The sequence below is a fragment of the Equus asinus genome, chromosome 21 (genome assembly GCF_041296235.1).
Source record: "Equus asinus isolate D_3611 breed Donkey chromosome 21, EquAss-T2T_v2, whole genome shotgun sequence".
In the NCBI taxonomy this organism is placed as follows: domain Eukaryota; kingdom Metazoa; phylum Chordata; class Mammalia; order Perissodactyla; family Equidae; genus Equus; species Equus asinus.
Genome location: NC_091810.1, coordinates 12,826,442 through 12,843,942, shown reverse-complemented (window position 1 = coordinate 12,843,942; position 17,501 = coordinate 12,826,442). Strand labels below are relative to the sequence as shown.

Genomic DNA, 17,501 nt, shown 5'->3' with positions numbered 1-17,501 from the left:
TTTTATATGCTACTGGATTCAGTTTGCTAGTATTTTGTTGAGAATTTCTACATACACAATTACAAAAGACATTGGTCTGTAGTTTTCTCTTCTCATGATGTTTTTGTCTGGTTTTGATGTCAGGGTAATACTGGCCTCATAGAATGAGTTTGGAAGTGTTCTCATATTTTTTGGTTGAAAACTGGACATTTTAAATAACTGAATGTGCAACTCTAGAACTCAGATTTTCTCTCTCCCCAAGGGCTGTCGTCATTACTGCTTGTTGCAGTGGTTGTTTGTTTGTTAAGTTACTATCCTGAACTAATTCTGTAAAGTCTGTATTCTTTGTCATGTGATGTCACTGAAGTCCCTGCTCAGTTAGCTTAGCAGTCAGCTACTGATGCAACAGAGATTTGCTTAAATGCCTGGAAACAATAAATCTCCCAGTCTTTGCCAAGGGGCTCTAAATGTGTGTTAGGACATGCTTTCAATGTGCAGGCTGGAAGTTCACAACTCCACCTTAGCTGTCACTTCCTGCATGTGCAGTGCTTCAAGGTCAACCAAAGGTGAGAGCTTAGGGTCTGCTCAATTCCTTTGCATCCCTGGGCACACAGACCTATGCACGTGCCTGACCTTCTAGATTTCCTGGAATATGTCAAAGTTTTCAAAGTCTCTATGGACATCTATTCCTTAACTTTTCCTGTTAAGCTTTTTTTTTTTTAGTCTATTGTTTGACCCAACTCTTATCTGTTGCCTCTAGCAGTCACAAAATTAAAACACTTGCCTGCAATTGTTTTTTTCTAAAAAATGTCACCTAGAGAGAAGTCTTCACACTGAGTGAGCTCCAAGTCAGGCCAAATACAAACAGCCTTGCAACTGAGGTCTTTCAGGAACCACCAGACAGGTCAAATAATTACAGTCAGTTGGGAATGCATCTTTGAAAGAGTTCCAGCTCCATTCTTCTTCTTTTGGTAGCTGACATGCTCCATCAGGAATTTTTGAAGGCTACTGTGGAAATGGGTCTAGGGCAAGTTAAAATGTCACAAAACTCGCTGTTCTTACTGACATTCACCTTTATTCTTGAATAAATGTTCTCCAGTTTGTTTCAAGCTTTTGGCTAATTTTTACACTTCTCAAAAAGTTGACTCTGTTGACTTTTGCCAGTCTTCTGGGTAATTTTATGGAGGAGAGAATTTTTGGAATCCTTACACTGCCATTTTCACTGAGCTCACTCACACCTACTTGTTTTTTAAACTGGAAAATAAACCCTGAACTTTTTCAAATTTGATTAATTATTCTAACATATGATCTTCTCATGACTGATTAGCATTCCATTCTCTGAATAAATTCCGGTGTATTTAAGAACCACTTCCCAACTGTTAAACATTAGGTGGTGGAAGGCTCCAGGGATATACTGGAGCCAGCTTGCACTAACTCTGAAGAGACACTTGTTTACATCTCTTCCCAATTCCCTCTTTGGTGTAATTCCATTGGTGGTGTGAAATCAGCCATGGTGGAAATGCATATACCACAGAAACTGGCAAAAATATGCAGCTATTAAACATTTAACTGCACAGCACTGGGTGCAGGTATCATAACCAAGAGCCATATCAGGACCACATGTGATTCATTTGTGTATCCTTAAGACTCAGTAGAAAGCCTAGCACTCAGGAGATGATTAGGATTTTTTCGTTCTTTGTGTACATGCTTCTTGACATAGCTGGATTCCCAATCGGAGTACTATTTCATAAGCTTTCTTGATTTAGTGTAACTTCAAAGCATTGACACATAATTGTCATTATATTAATGGCTGCAATTTTCCTTGGAATGAGTGAATCATTATTTCTTTAATCCCTCCCATGTTGATTTATTGCTGGTTACTTCTGATGTTTCACAGTGATGGACATCTTGGTGTAAGGAGCTTTCTGTACCTTCCTGGAACTCCTTTAAAGCTGGGAACAGGCTACCTTGCCAAAGGAACACCTGAGACAGAGTAAAAAACACATATGACCTTCTGGACCATTAATTCCTTTATATAGTGAGTGTCTTTTCTGTGCTCAAGTCTAGTACCTGGTTGAGGGACTCAGGAAAAACACTGGTCTGGGTCTCATCACAAACAGATCCTACATTTACAATTTTAATGCTGTCTCCAAATGAAGTTATACCTGCAAGACATCATCATATACAGCCATGCGTCGCTTAATGACAAGAATAGGTTCTGAGGAATATAAGGCGATTTCGTTGTTGTGCGAACATCATAGAGTGTACTTACACAAACTTAGATGGTATATCCTACTATACACCTAGGCTACAGGGTACTGATCTTACAGAACCACCATCGTATATGCCATCCATCATTGACTGAAATGTCATTACTAGGCGTATGACTGAAATTCCATAGTTTGGAACCAGGAATAATCAGGATACACTTTCAGCTGCTTTAACAGAGAACCAAAATGCTTGTGCATTAAACATATAGAAATTTCTTTCTCATTTATTAATAACCCAGCTTTGCTGTAACAGGGAGCCAGGCTCTAAATAAATTGTTGCTCTGCTGTCCCTAGTACGCCCCAGTCTGCATGGTCTAAGGTGGCTTACTGCCTATTGAAAGTAGAAAAATGCCTCTTTCCTTTTAAAGCACCTGAAGTTGTACGTATCACTTGGTTTCATGTCCTATTGGTCAGACTTAATTATGTGGCCACACATAGTTGCGAGGGAGTCTGGGAAATGTAGTTTTTGATTTGGTTGACCATATATCCTGCTAAAAATTGAGGGTCACGATAACATGAAAAGTAAAGAACTGATTTGGGGCAAAATTAGCATTGTGTCCTATAGTTTCCAATACCTTTTTATGAATTAACAGTTTTAATGTTCTACAAATTTATATATTTAAAATTTTTCTGTATTTATTTTGAAAATATCCCAGTTATACTGCATCATAATTTTTATGTTAAAAGAATTAGGTTGGTAAACTTAAACTTTTAAACTGTGCCAGAAATTTTGCTATCCTCTGTTAGTCTTTTTTTGTGTGTGTGAGGAAGATTAGCCCTGAGCTAACATCTGCTGCCAATCCTCCTCTTTTTGCTGAGGAAGACTGGCCCTGAGCTAACATCCGTGCCCATCTTCCTCTACTTTATATGTGGAACGCCTGCCACAGCATGGCTTGCCAAGCGGTGCCACGTTCACACCTGGGATCCTAACCGGCGAACCCGGGCTGCCGAAGTGGAACATGTGAATTTAACCGCTGCACCACTGGGCCAGCCCCTAGTCTTATTTTTTATATGCCTGGAGCTGAAAGGAATTGGCTCAGACCTTGATCAACTGTGTAAGCAAAGACAGATAAGATCTAGTCTCTGCCCTCTTTGTCTAGTGTGGAAGACAAACATGGAAATAAATCATTATGGAAGGTATACAGAAAAAGCTATAGAAGCCTAGAACAAGACTTTTTCCCCAGGAGGTAGGAGAGCTTCTAAGAAGAGACAATCCAAATTGATCTCATAGAAAAAGCAAGAAAGAGCATTCCAGACAAAGGGAATGTCCTGAGCAAAGGCATTGAGTGTTGGAGGTACCCCAGAAATTCAACTGAACACAGGGTGGATGGGTTAGATGAGTGGCTGGAGATGAGGTTGGAGAGATCAGCTGGGCCCAGCTCTTGGCGAGGAAGATGCTTCATTTGCCTGACTGTGGTGGGTATGGTGAACAGGCTGTCATTATCCATTTCAACCTCCTAATGTGCCTTCACATGCTGCAGAGACTAGAAAGCTGAAAACTCCATTTCCCTGCCTTTCTTGCAGCTGGAATTCTTAATAAGAGCTCCATCAGTTAAGATAAGAGCTGCATCACTGATGCAGCTAGGAGTCAGGTAGAGGCGATCTCTTGGCTTCCCTGGTTGTTACTGCTGGCTAGCATGGCCAAGAAGACACCAGATTTCAGCACCTTTGTGGGAGCTAAAAGAGATTAACAGAGAGTTGCAGCTCTGGCAAAGGCCTCTTGATATCTGGATCACAGTTCTGATGACAGCCTCCTGACTCCTCCTGTTCCTGGTGTGGGAGAGGCTGCAGCTCCCCTGGTTAGGCCAGTTCTGCTGTGTTGTTCTGGGTACATTCTTGGAGGCCCACCTAGAGCCATTCCTCTAGGCCCTCCAATGATTTTATAAGCATCTAATCCTGTGTATTAAATCCCCTACTGATTAAAATGGCTAGAATGGCTTCTGTTTCCTGTAACTGAACCCTGATTAATGCAGAGGCAATGCACTGGAGCTGCATTCCACCTAAAATGTGGCTCAAATTCAGGCTTTAGCTGGAGAGCTTGTTGCTGTTATGCCCAGAAGGCGATGTGGACACCCCCCATCAGAAAGTTCCCCTGGCCTGGCCTGCTGCAGGCAGCACAGAATAAACCACTCCTGAGGGAAAGTTAGGCCAAGCAGAAACACAGCCTTCTCTGCAAGGATCCTGCTTCTGACAGATCGGTCCACCCTTTCACACCCAAAGGTGGGGGTTGTACAATCCTGAACATGACTCAGGCCAATGAGTGTCTGCAACAACATACTGAATGAGTTAAAATACCTATAATCACAGAGATTTGGGGCCTCTTTCATTTCCCAACAAACAAAGCCACCGAGGTTAAATCATAGACTGTAGGGGTGCGGTGGAGGAGGGGTACTGGTGATAGTGTGGCAGCAGAGAGGAGTGCACGATCACTCTACCTGCATTACCCCACTGTGGTACACACACGAACCGCTTCCAATTTTAATACTTGTCTATTTATTTTAAGGTAGAGTAGGAAAACATAAGATGTGAAATAAACCCAATTTCGTGAGCAGTATTTCTTCAGGACATGGCTACAGTTGCAAAACAAAACAATTAGGAGGAATTATTAGCTAAGTGATAGAGCTGGCATGAAGGTACAGCCAAAGCCATCCACGTGGTGTGCTGATTCCTAACGTTTGGGAAGCCCACTGCAGGATCACATTTAGTCCTGATGACAACTGTAGGAATTGCTTATTTTCTGTCCCCACTAGCAGTCACATGGCTGCTAGTGGTCAGTGACAAACTTGTGATTCATTCCTGGTGGTATCTTCTTTATCCTACTCCCACCCCCACCTTATTTGCCACATATAGACTCTGAGAGCTACCATAAGAATAACTTTGAGGAAGTGAAAAACTTTTCCAGCCCACTTCTTCTTGGTGGCCGTAGTCATCCACCAGGTTCAGGTTCCCCTCTGATGGGGCTAGTCTGTTGCAGAGAGCGCTCGGGAGATCTGCCAGGCCTTTGACCTGAACATCCAACAAGGCTGCCTTCTCCAGGGTGCAGGCTGGAAGGAAGCAGCTGCTTCAGGTTGTGGGGCAGAGAGGAGGGAGGAGTCTGTCTGGGTCTCTACTACTTCTCCTTGCCCTCCTCTCTGGCCTGCAGTCTATATCCCAGGAAAACAAAAGAGAAAGTGCAGCTGGGATGGTGTCGGAGGTTGGGATGCTGCCTGAGCATAGGCTGAGAGTTTCTTCTCAAAAGCCAATGACTCACGTGGCCCCAGGCCCCAAGGTCAGAGCTGTCAGAGGCAGTAAACAGAAGAGGGCTAAGGTCCAAGCCAGCCTTCCTGAGGAGCCAGTAGCCATCGGTGTGCCTCTTGGGCGAGCTGGGGGCCCTTCAGAGATCAACCAGCAGGGAAGGAGAAGGTCCTTTGGGCATGGCTGGAGCCCACCACTCTTACTCCATTTTATCTGTTTTAGATTCTAAAAGTGGTTAGAGAACCACTGCCCTAGCATCATCTAGGCCTCATATTTGAAAAAATGCTTGTAGGGCCTCATTCAGTCACTGGCTCTAAAGATATCTAGGGTGGAAATGGATGGGGTGGAGGAGGAGAGCAAGGGTAAATGCTGACAGAGGGGCCTGGGGAACCAGATGAACAGAAAGGATAGTGGGTCCCAGAAGATGGCCTTTACCAAACCCTCTTTTTTCATTCCCCTACCTAGCTTAAAAAAAATACAGATTGATCTCAAAGTATCTCTCCACGATTACTTATTAATTACAAAACAGTAACTTTACAGTGGAAAAATCTGGGGACTTCCACCTTAACCAAATGATCACACAACATTAACAATATTGGGATAAAGTAACATCACGGACCTCCTCATAAGATGAACTGAGATGGACACAATATCACATATAGGATTTCTCCCAAAATTGCGAAGCCTGGATCATCAAGGAAACATCAGGCCGAACCAAACTGAGGGACAGTTTACAAAATAACTGGCCTATGTTCTTAAAAATATCAAGATCAAGAAAGACAAAGAGGGGCCAGCCCGGTGGCCAAGTGGTTAAGTTTGTGCGTTCCGGTTCGGTGGCCCAGGGTTTCACTGGTTTGGATCCTGGCTGTGGACATGGCGCCGCTCACCAGGCCATGCTGAGGCGGCATCCCACATAACGCAACCAGAAGGACTTACACCTTGAATATACAACTATGTACTGGGGGGCTTTGGGGAGGACAAGAAGAAGAGAAAGAAGAAGAAGAAGAAAAGAAGATTGGCAATAGATGTTAGCTCAGGTGCCAATCTTAAAAGAAAAAAAAGACAAAGAAAGGCTAAGTTGTTCCAGATTAAAAGAGACTAAAGCAACATTGAAAACAAAATCCAATGGATAGTCCTGGATTGGATCTTGGACGAGGAAAAAAAAAAGCCATAAAGGACATTATTGGGACAATGGAAGGACCTGAATATGGGCTGTGAATTAGATAACCGTATTGTATCAATGTTAAATTTCCAGATTTGAGAATTGTACTTTGGTTTTGTAACAGAAGACCTTTGTTTTTAGCAAAGAAAACCTGAAGTTAGGGGTTAAGCATAAAGATGTTTTCAATTTACTCTCAAGTGGTTTAGAGAGATAGGGAATGATAAAGAAAAAAAAATTTATGTAAATAATACTTGCTCAAGTCAAACAACAGAGAGTTTATAAAGGAAAGGTGAAAACCTCTCCCACACCTTCGTTTTCTGCCTCCCAGACATAAGCACCATCTTTCACTTCTTTATCTATGCTCAAAGAATCATCTATACACAGGTGTATGGTTTGCCGGGTTTTGGTCTCTTTTTAAAAATGGAGTCATAGATTACATGTGACTCTGCAATTTGATTTTTAAAATAGTTTTTAAAGTTTTTTTTTTAATCAAAGAAATATATACATATGGTTAAAAAAAATAATATTACTGAAGGACTTTAATAAAAGCCAACTGGTGGCTGGCCCTGAGGCCGAGTGGTTAAAGAACCACGTGCTCCACTTCGGTGGCCCAGGTTCACAGGTTCGGATCCTGGGCGCCAACCTTCTCCACTCAGCCATGCTGTGGTGGCAACTTACATATAAAGTGGAGGAAGACTAACACAGACGTTAGCTCAGGGCTGACCTTCCTCAAGCAAAAAAAATGCCAACTGCTCAATTCTTCCTGGCCCCAAGGTTGCTCCTCAGAGCAGTCACTCTTCTAGGTGTTTACTTTCCTGGTAGTTTCCTCTACAGCTCTAAATAACATGCTTACCCTGCTGTTTCTGAATACACGAATGATACACTGACTTCCTGCTCTGTGAAGATTTAATTCACTTATACTCTGCTCTCCCTCACTCTTTCCAGCAGAATTTTTATCACTATTTTTAGCCCTCTTGTAACGTTAGGTTTTATGGTTTTCTTTCTTGTTCTATCAACTCCAGACAGTATCTGAGTTCCAGTTCCATAAGATATGGCTATTTTGGCACCTACTCTTTCTTTCAGCTCATTCTCCTACTTGTTTACTTCTGTTATCTGTGATTTTAATTTTACACAGTCAAACTTTATAATACTTACGTTTTGTTCTGTAAACATAGTTGTCTTCCTTGCTGAGTCTGTAGGTAGACTCTAAAAGTTGAAGAACAAAAAATATTGCTCATATGATTAGGACTACATAAACATTATTACCGGCACAACCAAGCAGTGTACTATGGTGACATTTCCTTTCTTGGGCAGTCTTTGATTTTCCTTGTGTTCAACTTCTTTTACTTAACAGTAAGTCAAAGTTTTCTAATTTTTTAAATGATCACCTGGTAATTTGAGTGTGTACATTTAAAATTTTTAAATTAAATTAAAAAGAATTTTATTTTGAGGAAGACTAGCCCTGAGCTAACACCTGCCAATCCTCCTCTTTTTGCTGAGGAAGACTGGCTCTGAGCTAACATCCATGCCCATCTTCCTCTATTTTATATGTGGGATGCCTACCACAGCATGGCTTGCCAAGAGGTGCCATGTCCGCACCCAGGATTTGAACCAGCGAACCCCGGGCCGCCGAAGCAGGAATGTGCCCACTTAACTGCTGCACCACCGGGCTGGCCCATAAATTAAAATTTTTATTGTGATACAATATATAACATAAAATTTGCCATCTTAACCATTTTTGAGTGTACAGCTCAGCGGCATTAAGCACATTCACGTTGTTGTGCAACCATCACCACCGTCCACCCACAGAATTTTGCCATCATCCCCAAGTGAGACTCTGTCCCTGTGAAATACCAGCTCCCCATCTCCCCCTCCTCCCCAGCCCTGGCGCCCACTGTTCTTCTTCTGTCTCTAAGAATTCGACTGCTCTAGGGATCTCATAGATGGAATCACACAATATTTGTTCTTTTGTCCCTTAGCATAATTCCCTCAAGGTTCATCCATGTTGTAGCATGTGTCAGAATTTCCTTCCTTTTTAAGGATGAATGATACTCTTGTACATATAGACTATATTTTGCTTATTCTTTCATCCACTGATGGACATTTTTCACCCAGAGCAGTCCCTGAAACATATTCCGTGTCTAATGCTTTTTTTAAAGTTGTGCTTGCCTATAGGAACCAAGGCAGAACACTGCTAGATAGCTAAACCACAGAACCGGGCCAAACCAGAAAGGTCCAAGATGGCGATGGGGTGCTGGGTGCAAAGGGAAACGTGTGCAAAAGGTGCCATGCGTGAGAAGGGAAGATCTACGCATGCCCCAGATGCCCCCTCTCCCTTCACATCCCATAAGAACCCTGCTTATGTTCCCTTTGGGGGAGGCGTCTGAGAGCACGAGCTCTGCCTGCTCCACTCGTTGGTCAATGAATAGGATTTGTGCTCTGCTATTCGGAACCTCCCGCTCGTTCTATAGGTGCGAGTGGCTCCAGGCCAAAGGACCCACTTGCGGGTCACCGGTCCCTTAGTGTTTGGTAACAATTTGGGTTGTTTCCAACTTTTGCTGTTGTGAATAATACTGTTATGAACACAGGTGTACAAATATCTGTTTAAGTACCTGCTTTCAATTCTTTTGGGAATATACCCAGAAGTGGAAATTCTATGTTTAATTTTTTAAGGAAACTCCATACTGTTTGCCATAGCAGCTGCACCATTTTACATTCCCACCAGCAATGCATAAGGGTTCCAATTTCTGATTTTTTTATAATAGCCATTCTGATGGGTATAAGTGTTATCTTATTGTGGTTTGATTTGCATTTCCCTAATGATTAGTGACCTTGAGCATATTTTCATGTGTTTATTAGCCATTTGTATATCTTCTTTGGAGTAATGTCTGAGTCCTTTGCCCATTCTTTTTTAACCTTATTTTTTAATTTGTGGTAAAATATACATAACAAAATTAACCATTTTAACCATTTCTAAGTGTACTATTCAGTGGCATTGATACATTCATGTTGTGCAACTCTCATCCATTTCTGAATTGGGTTGTTTTGTTATTGCTGAGCGTTAGTAGTTCTCTATGTATTCTGGATATTAATTCCTTGTGACTTGCAAATGCTTTCTCCCATTCTATGGATCGCCTTTTTACTCTGTTGATTGTGTCCTTTGATGAACAAAATTTTAAATTTTGATAAAGTCCAACTTATTGGGGCCAGCCTGGTGGCACTGTGGTTAAGTTCACACGCTCGGCTTTGGTGGCCTGGGGTTCACAGGTTCAGATCCCGGACGTGTACCTACACACTGCTGATCAAGCCATACTGTGGTGGCATCCCACATACAAAATAGAGGAAGATTGACACATATGTTACCTCAGGGCCAATCTTCCTCACCAAAAAAAAAAAAAAAAAAAAAAAATCCAATTTATCTGTTTTTCTTTTGCTACCTTTGGTGTCAAAACCACAAAATCACTGCCAGATCCAATGCTGTGAAGCCTCTGCTTCTAAGAGTTTATACTTTTAGCTCTTTCATTTAGGTCTTTGATCCATAGTATGTAGCTTTTATAAATTGTTAAATTACAGTGATCTTTAAAAAATGTAAATCCAGGGGCTGCCCTGTGGCCGAGTGGTTAAGTTCACACGCTCAGCTTCAGTGGCCCAGGGCTTCGCCAGTTCGGATCTGGGGTGCAGACAGGGCCTCACTCATCAGGCCATGTTGAGGCGGCATCCCACATAGCACAACCAGAGGCACTCACAACTAGAATCTACAACTATGTACTGGGGGGCCTTTGGGGAGAAGAAGAAGAAAAAAAAGTAAATCCAGTCATCACCTTCTGCTCAGAAATTTGCAGAGGTTTTTCATCTCATTGGAATTAAAAATCGTTATCGTCATCCTAGCCTACGGGGCTCTACGTGATCTGGTTTACACTTCTCTGACTTCACCCAATTCTAGGCACACTGACCACACCAGTGTGTGCTGTTCCTCAAACATGCCAAACACATTCCCACCTCAGGGCATTTGTACTTGCTGTTCCTTCTTCCAGGAGCATACTTCTCTTCACATCTCCAATCATATGCCCCCTTCTTCATGAGGTCCTTCCTGACTACCTTATCTAACATGCCATCTTTATCTCTATCCCCTTACCTTGCTTTTGTTTTGTTTCCTTTTTCTTTTTTTTTTTTGAGGAAGACTGGCCCTGAGCTAACATTCATGACCATCTTCCTCCACTTTATATGTGGGACGCCTGCCACAGCGTGGCTTGCCAAGCTGTGCCATGTCCGCACCCAGGATCCGAACCAGTGAACCCCAGGCCGCCAAAGCGGAATGTGCGCACTTAACTGCTGCACCACCAGGCCGGCCCCTGCTTTTGTTTTCTTATTAGCATTTATCACTGCCTGACATATTATTTAATTGCTTGTTCGTTGTGTCCCTCCAGGAGAATATAAACTATGGGAAGGCAAAGGTCTTGACCTCTCTCTTATTGTAACAGGACCCTAAAATTTTTATCTGAATACACAGATGCTCAGAATAAAGCCAATGGATGAGAAACTTCTAGACCATATCCTTGATAATGAGGGGTGTACCTCTGATTCTCTCTCCCCTCTTCCCACTGGCTAGAACTGGATGTGGTAGCTACTAGTTTTAGACTATTTAGATGATGACAACTCCTTAGAGATGATAAAGCAACAAGACAGATGGGACCTGGGTGCCTGATGATTTCTTGAAACAGAGCTGCTGAGAAATCTTGGACTTTTTTTTTGAGAAAGAGCACACTTTATTGGAAAGAGAGCACTGCGCATGACCAACAGATGAAGTCGGCCCAGTGGGCATCCACACATTATGCTCAAAAAGGTCCACAGGATGCTTTGCTAAGAAAGATTAACTGGAACATGGATTCCTCCGGGAAACTTTCCAAACCTCATCCCTCCGAGGGGTGGGGACACTCCCAACCATTTCCTTGAAGGCAACTGTGGTTCCTTAGAGATGGAGTCCCTCAGGGGCGCCTTGTTGTTTCTATAAAGAAGATTTTTTAAATGTTTTGGAGTATTCATTTGTCACTTTCATTCTATGCTCTCTCAAGGCCATCAGACCAGCTTCAGCACAGACTGCCTTGATGTGATGATGTGAGGATGCCTGATGACTTCTTGAAACAGAGCTGGCACCACAGAGGTCCTCTTTAGCCATGATCAATTGTCCAGGGTTGCATCATCGGCCAGCATCATACTGCTTGTGTGAATCGGACTTATTAGTCCTTTCATTGGGCAGGAGGAGTTTGATCTCCCTGTCAGTGTGGCCTGGTCTGATAAGCGCTGGATCCAAACTTTCTATTTGGTTTGCGGCCATGATAACCTTCACATCTCCCCTGAATCAAATCCATCCAACTGGTTCAACAGTTCCAACATTATTTGCTGAATTTCTCTCTCACCACCAGAATTTGAGTCATATCTTTTTGTCCCAATGGCATCAATTTCATCAATAAACACGATGGATGGTACAAGTTCTTCAGCAACTTGAAACAATTCCTGTACGAGTTTGGGCTCATCACCCAGGTACTTTTGAATAAATTCAGAACCAACCACACTCAAGAAAGTGGCTGAGGTTTAGTTTGCTACTGCATTGGCTAGTAAGGTTTTACATGTGCCAGGTGGACCATAGAGAATGACCCCCTTAGGGGCCTTTATATCCCTCTCTTCATAATATTCAGGATGAGTGAAAGGAAGCTCCAGAGATTTCCTAATTTCCTGGGTTTTGTTGCCCAAGCCCCCAGTATCAGCACAGGTCTCCTGGGGGCCTTTTCCACCTTCATCACTGTGACCAGGGGACCTGTGTCACCCATCAGCACCTCTATCACGGCATGCACCTTATGGCTGAACAGGACCAAGCACCCTGGTTCCAGCAGATCCTTGGCTACAAATGAAAGAATGCTGATGTAGTGTCCTGAGCCCACAGATGTAGGCATGACAGCGTGATTGTCATCAATGATCTCTTCTAAGGCTCCTACCAACATTGGGGTCCCCCTTAGATCATCCACCTTTCATCTTTCCTCCCCTTGCTTTTCTTCTAAAGGCTTCATTTGTTCCTGATTTCTAATGAATTCTTCCTCCATGAGAAGACAGTCTTTAATTCTCCTTAACTTTGATAAATTTCTTTAAAGATTTTTAAATTTTTCCTTTTTTTCTCAAAGCCCCCTGGTACTTAGTTGTATATTTTTTTAGTTGTGGGTCCTTCTAGTTGTGGCATGTGGGACGCCACCTCAGCATGGCTTGATGAGCAGTGCCATGTCTGCGCCCGGGATCCAAACCGGCGAAACCCTGGGTTGCAGAAGCAGAGGGCACAAACTTAACCACTTGGCCACGGGGCTGGCCCCAACTTTGATGATCTTATCCGGCACTAAGTGTGAGGGGTCACCAGTGGCAATCTGTTGGCAGCATCTGGTCCCTTTGCTTCTTTATTTTTCCCTACTTTAGTTGGTATGGGAGTTTCATATTTCTTATTCTGGTCCTTGTCATCCTTCTTGCCACCTCCAGGACCATGACCACCACTCTGACTTTGACTCATCTTGCTTCAGTCTCTGGAGCTGTAAAGGTTGGACTTTTATGTGGAGATACCCTTTCATCTCAATAAAGTCACTATTATTTGCATCTGTGTCATAGCAGCTATATCTATTCCTTAACTCTGAGCTTTCTAACCAGTGTGCCTCAGCCAGGAGAAAGGAGTGAGTTGGTGACAGTGAGGAATATTAACTGACAGAGCCGACAACAGTGACCAAAGACCTCCCTCTTGTACTAATCTTAGCATATTCCTAGTCCTAGAACAAGGAATGGGAAGAAAAAAACATTGTTCTTGCTGCTGCATATATGTAATCTTAACTATTTATAAAAAATGCATAGAAAAAGATGAGAAGGAAATACTTCAAAATGTTAAGGGTGAGGATTCTGCTGCAAGAGTCCAGGGAAGAAAGCTAAGTACCATGAAAGAGAAAGAGATGCTGAAATGGGCCTGGCCCTGTGGCCTACTGGTTAAGTTCAGCGCCCTCCACTTCAGCAGCCTGGTTTTGGTTCCCAGGCTCAGAACTACATCACTTATTGACGGCCATGCTGTGGCTGTGAACCACACACAAAATAGAGGAAGATTGGCACAGATGTCAGCTCAGGGCGAATCTTCCTCAGCAAAAAAAGAAAGAAAGAAAAGCAATGCTGGAAATGATCAGAAGCTTTCCAGAATGGGAAATAGAAATAACAGTGATGCAATTATCATGAAAATCATTAAAGCTGTTATTCTTATTACATAATAGTAACACAACTACAACAACAAATCCACCCTGAACTCAGATACAATTTTTCTGTGAAAGAATTAAAGAGACTGTGGCTCATTCTGTGTTTCCTGAAATGTACTATGAAACACTACTGCTGAGACATGACCATTGTAAAAAGGGTTCTGTGAGCATAAACAGTGTCTCTCCCTGGAATTGTAAAGGCTCTGAGAAATCTTGCAGTTAGGAAACACGCTTAATATTGCTTAAGGAAGCTTTATTGTGACAGACAGTTCTGCTCACATGTCTACTCTCCCCTTTGTTCTTATAATATTACCCAAATTTGTTCATGGCAACAATGTGCCCAGCTAAAGAACTACCCTTCTCAGCACTCCTTGCAGCTACAGGTGGCCAGGTGCCATGGTTCTAGGCAATGAGGTGGAAGTGTAAGTTGCTGACTGGGGCTTCTTGAATAGCTCAGAAAAAGAAAGGCTGACTGTGCTGGCAAGTATGCTTTGCCATTTTCCCTTCTCCTTCATCCTGCCTGAAACATGGATGTGACAGAGGAGGTGGCACAGTGATTTTGTGACCTAGAGGTGACAAGCATGAGGATGAAAGCCACAGGGTAAGGATGACTGAGCAAAAGTATAAAAGTAGCTTTGGCCCCTGAAGTCTTCACAGATTGACTGTACTTCTCAAAACTTCTTAATCCATGAGAAAAATGAAATCTATGTGTGCTAAAGCATTATGGGTTGGGTTTTCTATCAAAAGACAGAAGGAGTCTGGGGTCAGCCCAATGCCGTAGTGATTAAGTTTGTGTGCTCTACTTCAGTGGCCTGAGGTTTGCAGGTTCAGATTGGGCCTGGACCTACACACTGCTCATCAAGCCATGCCGTGGCAGCATTCTACATACAAAAAATAAAGGAAGATTGGCACAGATGTTAGCTCAGTGACAGTCTTCCTCAAGCAAAAAGAGGAAGATTGGCAACAGATGTTAGCTCAGGGCCAGTCTTCTTCACTGAAAAACAAAAGAGACAGACAGAGAAATAGGAGGAGTCTGGGTCCCTGATGGCACCATGGGGCAGCCTCACTAGCATAAATCTAAACTTCTTTTACAACAGAGAAAAATAAAATCCTAACTTTTTTGTCACTTGTACCAGAGACAAATAACAAAGTGCACTATTCTCAGGTTCTGGATAAGGAAGGAGTAGAGAACAGCTATGCTTTGGAAATGCTGAGTCTGAGGTACCTGTGGGACAGCCAAACGTAGAGAACCAGGAGGAAGTAGGATGTGTGGGTCTGGAGCTTGGGACAAAGATCTGGGCTAGAAAAGGACAGGTCATAAGAACTCAGGTGAACACTTTTGAAGTCCCTCATGCCTGTCTTGGATTGGGCACAGATATATTCTGTATATCTCTAACGAATAGAGCAAGCGATCAGATTTGGACTTCAAATGAGGAAAGACCTTCTCACAGTCAGAGTTCTCCAAAAACAGAATGGGCCCTCCACGAGTCAGGGAGCATCCTGCTCTTTGAGCAATGTAAGCAGAGCCTGGACACTCAAGTGACGAGGAAGATGAGAGCACTGAGAAGTTGGATTTGATGATTGTTAAACATCTTTCAAACTTTGAGCTGCTAATATTCTAAGCATCTAATTTGGTTCTGAGGTGGGATGTTGTCAACCTTAAAAAAAGGATCCAGTCAACATTGAGACCACGATCCCTCATGCTGTTGTGCCCATCCTTGCTCTGATGCCATGCCCTTTCATGGAATGCAGGGGCCATTTGGATAGGACTCGATTTCATGAAAGGTCTCAGATATTTTTATTAGATAACTATTAGACTCAATTACTAGATAATTATTAGACTCAAGATTTTTATTTAACTATTAGTGGTTTTTCTCCATAATTACTGATACATGATCAAAACATCAACAAAAATTTGGTAAATTCAAGAAAACATCAGGGGAGGGGAAAATATGAAATCTAACACCCAGAGATAACCATGATTAACATTTTTATATGAAAATATCATGTCTTTTTTTATGCATAAAATTTTCCTCAGAGTTGTATTCTATTTTACATGCTATTTTGATTTTTTTAAACAAAAAAACCCAAAAAAAGCAAAAGCCGTATTAAGAGGAAAATTCATTGCAATACAGGCACAGCTTAACAAACAAGAAAAATCCCAAATAAGCAATCTTAAACTACACCTAACTGAATTAGAGAAAGAACAAACAAAGCCCAAAGTCAGCAGAAGGAGAGAAACAATAAAAATCAGAGCAGAAATAAATGCTGTTGAAACAAAAAAGGCAGTAGAAGGGATCAATGAAACAAAGAGCTGGTTCTTTGAGAAGATAAATCAAACTGACAAACCCCTGGCCAGACTTACAAAGAAAAAAAGAGAGAAAGCTCAAATAAACAAAATCAGAAATGAAAGAGAAGAAATAACAACAGACTCCGCAGAAATACAACGGATTATAAGAGAATACTATGAAAAACTATATGCCAGCAAAATGGATAACCTAGAGGAAATGGATAAATTCTTGGATTCCTACGATATCCCAAAGCTTATTCAAGAAGAAGCATACAATTTGAACAGACCAATCACAAGGAAAGAGATTGAAACAGCAATCAAAAGCATCCCAAAGAATAAAACCCCAGGACCAGATGGCTTTCCTGGGGAATTCTACCAAACTTTCAGAGAGGATTTAATATCTATCCTTTTCAAGCTATTCCAAAAAATTAGGGAGGATGGAACACTTCCTAACACATTCTACGAGGCCAACATCACGCTGATACCAAAGCCTGACAAGGACAGCATGAGAAAGGAGAACTACAGGCCAATATCGCTGATGAACATAGATGCAAAAATTCTCAACAAAATTTTGGCAACCCGAATACAGCAATTCATCAAAAGGATCATACATCATGATCAAGTGGGATTCATACCAAGGACACAGGGATAGTTCAACATCCACAAATCAATCAACGTGATACACCACATCAACAAACTGAGGAATAAAAACCACATGATCATCTCAATAGATGCAGAGAAAGCATTTGACAAGATCCAACAGCCATTTATGATAAAAACTCTGAACAAAATGGGGATAGAAGGGAACTACCTCAACATAATAAAGGCCATATACAACAAACCCACAGCCAACACCATTCTCAATGGGCAAAAACTGAGTGCCATTCCCCTGAAAACAGGAATGAGATAAGGATGCCCTCTATCACCACTCTTATTTAACACAGTACTGGAGGTTTTGGCCAGACCAATTAGGCAAGAAAAAGGAATAAAAGGAATCCAAATAGTGAGGGAAGAAGTGAAACTCTCGCTGTTCACAGATGACATGATCGTATATATATAAAACCCTAAAGAATTCATTGGAAAACTTTTAGAAGTAAACAACAACTACAGCAAAGTTGCAGGGTATAAAATCAATTTACATAAATTAGTAGCATTTTATTTTTTACTCTCATATTTTTTTTCAAATGTACATCATATTTCAAATTCTTTGTACATTACATCATGTTCACCACCCGAACACTAATTATAGTGCATCCCCTCACATGTGAGGCTAATCACCCCTTTTGCTCTCCCCCCTC

The 17,501-nt window shown here is 42.0% G+C and overlaps 1 long non-coding RNA gene and 1 pseudogene across 2 annotated transcripts in view; both read right to left on the bottom strand.

Annotated features, from left to right (window-relative positions):
- Window positions 1-17,501, bottom strand: part of LOC139041494 (uncharacterized) — a 28,771-nt gene that overhangs the window by 3,156 nt on the left and 8,114 nt on the right. Inside the window, exons 2-3 of one of the 2 annotated variants that reach the window (XR_011496755.1) lie at window positions 7,801-7,851; window positions 764-1,962 (exon numbers count right to left, since the gene is read on the bottom strand). This is a non-coding gene — a long non-coding RNA (uncharacterized lncRNA). The remainder of the gene's footprint in view (window positions 1-763; window positions 1,963-7,800; window positions 7,852-17,501) is intronic. The other variant, XR_011496756.1, reaches the window with a different exon arrangement.
- Window positions 11,403-12,872, bottom strand: LOC106834479 (26S proteasome regulatory subunit 4 pseudogene; annotated as a pseudogene).